General features: G+C 50.6%; 1 pseudogene; it reads right to left on the bottom strand.

The window, feature by feature from the left end:
• Positions 1 to 366: 366 nt before the first annotated feature.
• On the bottom strand, positions 367 to 1596 carry LOC119319127 (annotated as a pseudogene).
• Positions 1597 to 6900: the final 5304 nt, after the last annotated feature.

The raw sequence follows: 6900 nt of genomic DNA, 5'->3' as shown, positions 1-6900 counted from the left end.
TTTTATGGACGCATGTAATGTTGTACATCGATTAGCTGCGAACCAATCTGTGGTTGAGATGGTTAGGTGGACAGTGGTATCCCCAACCCATCAGGGTTCAAATCCTGGTGCTCGCATTATTCTTGGATTTATTTCAGGATTTCCGGCGATGCGCTTTCAGTGGGAGGAGACGTTCCCGTCGACGACGAGGCGCCTACGCTGACTTCGTAAATCTCAAAATGATATGCCGGCTCAGTCTCTCAGAGGTGCTCATAGGGGTAGGGTGTGCGTGTGTGCGTTCATAGGGATGCGTGTATGCGCGTGTATATGAGCACTTGTGTCTGTACTGATGCTCAGAAAAAAAAGATTTGCAGCTAGCTGCCGTGATAACAGAATTTATTCAATCGAGTAGCCTTTGATAGATCGATATCAGATCCTGTAGTGGTCAAGCATGGAGGTGCCATCGAGAGCCTTGTCCCTGTAGTGGACGATCAACTCCTCCACTGTGACGCTCCTGTACCTTGGAGGACTCGCGGCGCCGTCGCCGACGAGGATGGGGGCGCACACCCTGGCAGCTGCAGCCGCGCCATGCGGCCGGAAGAAGCAGGCCCCGGAGACTCGAGGCCCCACGCTCTTGGAGAGGACACGGTGCTCCACGCTCCTGAACCTGTCGTTGGAGAGCAGCTGAAGGAAGTCGCCGACGTTGACGGTGAACGCGCCGGCCTCGGCGGGCACGTCGACCCAGACCGGCTGCTCATCGTTCCGTTGCCGGTGGAGCACCTGGAGGCCGCCGATGTCCTGGAGGAGCACCGTCAGGAAGGACGGGTCGGTGTGCCTGGACGTGCCCATGGTGAGGTGCGGCTGCGGCGACGCCGGGTAGTAGTGGCCGACGACGCTCAGCCCCTCGAGGCAGCCGGCTTCGTGCTGCTCCAGGAACCCACGGTGGAGGCCCATGGCCTCCGACAGCAGCTCGAAGAGCGTGCCGCCGAGCCTCTGCACCTCCCTCGTGAACTCCACCGCGATGCCTCTGCACGCCGCCGGGATCTCCCCGGGCGACGGCCCCGTCGGCGCCATGTCCAGGTACAGCGTGTCTCGCCAGTTGGCCGCCGGCGACCGGAACAGGTCGAAGTTGCTGTGGTACCTCACGCGGCTCTGCCCGTCCCTCGAGTAGTAGGGGCGCCTTGCCTCCGCCGGCTCCTCGTTGAAGCTCCGCAGCGCAGCGAGCATCTCCGACATGACCGGCCCCGGCACGCCGTGGTTCACCACCTGGAAGAACCCCACGGTCTCCGCGGCTGCCTTCACCTCGGCCACCAGCTCGGCCCGCCTGGACGGCGCCGTCGTCACTCCAGCAAGGTCGATTACTGGGATCGCGAAGCGGTCTTCGTCGTGGGCCCGCGCCAGGGTGTCCGGCGGGTGGCGGAAGATGGCCGGGACGTGATGCCTGCGTCGATGAGTCCTTTGACGCCAGCCTTGGTGTCGTCGAAGGCCTTGAGGTAACGGAGGCGATCGCAAGCGGAGGCCATTGGAGGCTGGAGCGTGACTGCGTGAGCAAAGAGGTGAGCAGCTGCTGCCTGCTGGGGTGTACAGTGTGCTGCACCCTTGCAGTACAAGCGTATAAAACGCAGCATCCATTGTTAGGGTTGTTGGATCCGAACGACCGGCATCATGACAAGCCATTAAGGTCCAGTTCTTTCCACCCATTCCTTCATATTCTTAGGCCCCGCTTGACAGTAAAGTATTTTCTAAGCATTTTAAAAATACTGCAGTTGTTTAGATTACCATAGTTTTATTTACAATGGGCTGTTTGATTGCCCCTAAAAACTGTTGTTTCAATATTATAGTATTTGACAAACTGTAATTTTTTCTCTGTATAATAAAAAGAACCCCAGACCTGTTTTTTAAAAACAGAGCAGGCGAAAAGAAAGGACCGTTGTTTTTTTGAAACGGAGGCAAAAAATTTGCCTCATCCATTAAATAAGAGGAGAATAGAGTTTGACAGATTGCAAGTGACCCTAAAAAAAAACCGCATGGCAATTACTCTCGTATAACAATACGTCCTAGTTTCTTAGCACCCGCTGTAACCTATAGATTGGCCTCAAGCAAAATAAAGGACTGTTGTTGATTGCTTGAAGTCTGGCTGGTCGGCTGCTCCGTTGTCGTCGGCGCCACACCCCGCACAATTTGTAACATTGCCTGCACATCAACCACTGCTCTGAAGATGGCTGCGTCCGGATGCATCAGTTTCATGTCGAAGTTTCTTGCACATTGTTCAGACTGTCTAGTTCCCTGTGCTGGTGTTTGTTTGAGTTAATAACTCTCTCGCTTGCATATTTTGCGCCCTGATTCTGGTTATGTCCTGGAGTGTGTTCTACCTGCGGTGGCTGGCTAGCATGCTTTCGGGTTTCACGGCTAGGTAGGGTAGCTGCCAGTGTTTGAACGCAACGGCTAGGCAATAATATTGTCTTTTACGGCAATAACCAAACAGGTTTTGTGTATTATGAACACTTCAAAATATTATGTTTTGATAAAACCATGGTATCTAATACCTACAGCAAAAATTACTGTAGTTTTGGGTACTTCAGTTTATTTCACTCTTCGCTATCAAACACAGCCTTAAGAATCGAACCTTCACTCACCTTCTTCCAGAATCATGAACCTATATATTTTTTACAATCCCAGTTGTTTTCATCCTAACTACTTCCTCTATCCTATAATATAAGAGCATTTTTTGGCACTACACTATGTCAAAAATACTTATATTATGGGACGAAGGAAGTAGCTAGGATTGTTAGAAAAATATGGGTTCAAAATTCTGAGAGAAGCTGGGGGAAGGTCTGATTCTCAAGATTCTGAAAGAATCATCCAAAGAACTAGGCCTAATTAAATTTATGAGGAGGATTGAATGTCATACCACCACCGCCTTTGTCCTACATCCATACTTTTTGAATCTTCTAATGGTTGTTTTCTGAGAATGTTTCCCTTCAGCCGGCTGATCCCGTGCGAGCGAATACGCCGCCTCCGTGTATGTCGGATGCAGTCTTTATCAGACGGTCGAGAGTAACCCTTCCGTCTCCATGTTTCTGCAACCGATCCTTTGTTTCATGAAGGGGGTTTACAACTAGCCTTTTGTTACAAACCGAACATGGCTAGATCCCGCAGCGCACAGACTAGGGAGGGCGAAGGTGTCCAAGCCGAGCACTGCTGCGTGTAGTTTGTCACTGCCGAGCGCATCCATGTCAGATATCCGCCGCCAAACACCTCCCCGCCAACTGGATCAAAGGATTTGACAAGGTCCGCCATGTCGGTCCTGGAGCGCCATCAACCTCGCCACCATCCTGTAACCACCGACGCTGGCAGCGGCCACAAACAGACAACACCATGTGCATACATCCACTACTAGCTCTCGGCCCACCATCACATGTTTCTGCAACAACGGAATTGTTACGTTGTTGCAGAACAACAACAACGAATGATGATTGTGCAAGTGCGCAAGTGGCTGGAGATGTTGTTGAAGAAGACGCGGCCGCGGGAGATGTTGCAGTTTTTGCAATAAAGATCTTGTTGCAGAAAATTAGAGAAGAAGAGGTTTTCTAATATGGTTCTTGTTACAGGAAATTAGAGAAGAGGAGGTTTTGCAACAAAGGTTTTGTTGCAGGAAATTAAAAAAGAAAAGGAATAATACATAATGCTCGCATTATCGAATCAGATGGCTGGCAAGGCGGTGGATCTTTTAAAAAGACCCGCCAGCCGACATAACACACCCTTCTGTAACCCCTCCGTCCGTCCACTAAAAACCATCTTTCCAAGGAACATCATCTTTACAAAAGCCATCTTTCCAAGGAACAAGGAAAAGGAACAGGCATCTCTTACTCCCTCCGTCCCATAGTATAAGACTTTATTTTAACCCTTGTCAAAAAAACGTTTACGTTATGGGAACAGAGAGTAGTTTGTAATTTCAAGGATTTTAGTGGGTCAAAGATTCACATTGTGTTTAAGGACAGCTATACTATTAAGAGGCACATGCGGAAAAAAAACTTGGAATGAACTTCTTTCAAGATCCTAAACGAAATCCCCAAGATTTCCACTCAACTCTACATTTCCTCCTTCCCTCAAAAAGAAAACTCTACATTTCCTCCACGTTTCACCTTTATCATAGGTACCGCAAAGTCGGCTATATTATGAAATGGTAGGAGTATCTGAGTTAATTCTTTTTTTAGTGGGGCATCGAGTTAAGTCTGGATGGCTACGTTAGGCGGGTGGTCTAGAAAAAGGAAGACAACTAATTAAGTTGACAAATTATTGAGGCCAACGTGCCCATTCATCCCGATCTGGCCGACCGGCCTCTACGGATACCATTTGTGTTGTTTGGCAGTTCACCATTTGATGAGTGCTGTAAAAGGATCCATTGGTGCCATGCACATTTAAACCGTCCACCAAACACGACCTGACTGGTAGCAGCATATAAGCTCACGAAACTCTCTCGTCACGCTTTCACTGTATCACTCGTAGAAGCACCGAATAGCAACACGAGAAGAAGAAAGTTGCCTTAAGCTCAAGTGTGTCTCCTCGATCGTGTGAGTTTCTCCTCTTTGCGTTTGCTTGTGCGGTGGTGTTCTCTTGCGTGCGGAGATCGGCCGCCAACCGGCTGTATCCCGGCGCCGCCCATCGTCCCGCCATCGCTAGATAGCTCATCCCCGCCGAAAAAAGAGCAAAGGTTTCGCCGAGGCAGCCCTTCCACCAACAGCTGGGCGATTTTTCCGCCGTTTCCTGACGCGGAGGGGCAGTTTAGTGGCGGGTACGCGCCCACCGCGTCCGCAAGGTGTTCGGCGATTTGCCTGCCTCGGCAATGGACTCGGACGACGAGGAAGCGCTCGCCGCGCTGCTGGAGGAGAAAGCCGAGGCCGACATCCAGGAAGAGGAACATCTCATGGTCCTCGCCGCCCTGCTGGCGAGCAATGAAAAACCGCGGCGAGGTGGCTCGGCACCGGGGCGGATGAAAGCAAAGAACCGGCATCGTCTCGAAGGCTACTGCATGCTCTACTCCGACTACTTCGCCAACGCTCCACTACACGGCGATAAAACATTTCGGCGCTGTTATCGGATGAGCCGAAAGCTTTTCCTCAGGATTGTGAATTTCATCTGGGAGTTCGACAGCTACTTCAAGTGCAAGAAGGATTGCACCGGCAAACTTGGATTCACCTCGATCAAGAAGTGCACGACAGCGATGAGGATGCTTGCATACGAAGCTCCCCATGGTTCACTCGATGACTATTGGCGCATGGCCAAGTCCACCACCATTGAGTGTTTCTAAAAATTCTGTCGGGCAGTGGTGGCAGTGTTTGGACCGCAATACTTGCGAACACCCAATGCAGAAGACACTGCTCGGATCCTAGCACAGAATGCGGCAAGAGGATTTACTGGGATGCTCGGAAGCATCGACTGCATGCATTGGAAATGGAAGAACTGCCCATTGCTTAGCAGAGGATGTACAAAGGCGCCAAAGGCGGTTGCAGTGTGGTACTTGAGGTGGTGGCCACACAGAACCTCTGGATTTGGCACTCCTTCTTTGGTATGTCAGAAACTCACAATGACATCAACGTGCTGCAGTGCTCCCCTGTCTTTGCCAAGCTTGTTGAAGGTCATTCTCCTCGGTGAACTTCGAGGTCAATGGGTGGCACTACAACAAGGGGTACTACCGAGATGATGGCATCTATCTGAGATGGTCTACATTTGTGAAGACTATCTCAAACGCTGTGCCAGGAGGCAAGAAGTCCCACTTTGCCAAGGTGCAGGAGGCTTGCAGGCGGGCATTTAGTGTGCTCCAATCTCGATTTGCTGTTGTCCGGTACCCTGCTTAGACCTGGTCGAAAGATCAAATGTGGGAGATCATGACTTGATGTGTCATCTTGCACAACATGATCATCGAGAGCTAGCAGGAAGAGCCAGTGTTTGACACTGAACCATACTACAAGCAGGGTCCTCTAAACGAAGTTGATCACCAGCTACCGACAACCTGGACTACCTACCTCAGTATGCTTCAAGAGATCCGAGACCCACAGGTGCATCATCAACTGCAGCAGGATCTGATGGAGCACCTATGGAGGATTAAGGGCGACGCCTAGCTCGACGTGTAATGATTTTTTATTTGTTGAACTATATAATTTGTATTGAACTATTTGTTGTTGCACTATTTTGTTGAACTATTTGATTTACTGTGATGAACTATGTGATAAAAAATATTTATGTTGAGAATTCAATGCCGAGCCATGACGAACCACACCGAATATGGGCCGATTCTCGCCCATATGAGGCCTTTATTCGTCGAAAGTGGGCCAAAAACTGGGTCAATATCGGCGCCTGGGGGCGACGGCTGGATGCCCAACCGTCCCAGCGCCGATTGTACCGCCGGCTCACCCCCAGGTGGCGATTTTTATGCCTCCTTGGGGGGAGGGGGGCAACGGCTGCAGATGCTTTAGATCTTCGTAGTTGAGGCCTATGAAAGTCATTGTTGGGGAACGTAGTAATTTCAAAAAAATTCCTACGCACACGCAAGATCATGGAGATGCATATCAACGAGAGGGAAGAGTGTTGTCCACGTACCCTCGTAGACCGAAAGCGGAAGTGTTAGCACGACGGGGTTGATGTAGTCGTACGTCTGCACGATCCGACCGATCAAGTACCGAACGTACGACACCTCCGAGTTCAGCACACGTTCAACCCGATGACGTCCCTCGAACTCCGATCCAGCCGAGTGTTGAGGGAGAGTTTCGTTAGCACGACATCGTGGTGACGATGTTGGGTTCTACCGACGCAAGGCTTCGCCTAAGCACCGCTACAGTATTATCGAGGTGGACTATGGTAGAGGGGGGCACCGCACACGGCTAAGAGATCAATGATCTAATGTTGTGTCTCTAGGATGCC

The sequence above is a fragment of the Triticum dicoccoides genome, chromosome 6A (genome assembly GCF_002162155.2).
Source record: "Triticum dicoccoides isolate Atlit2015 ecotype Zavitan chromosome 6A, WEW_v2.0, whole genome shotgun sequence".
NCBI lineage: Eukaryota > Viridiplantae > Streptophyta > Magnoliopsida > Poales > Poaceae > Triticum > Triticum dicoccoides.
The sequence above is the reverse complement of the archived record's forward strand: the minus strand, read 5'-3'. Positions and strand labels throughout refer to the sequence as shown.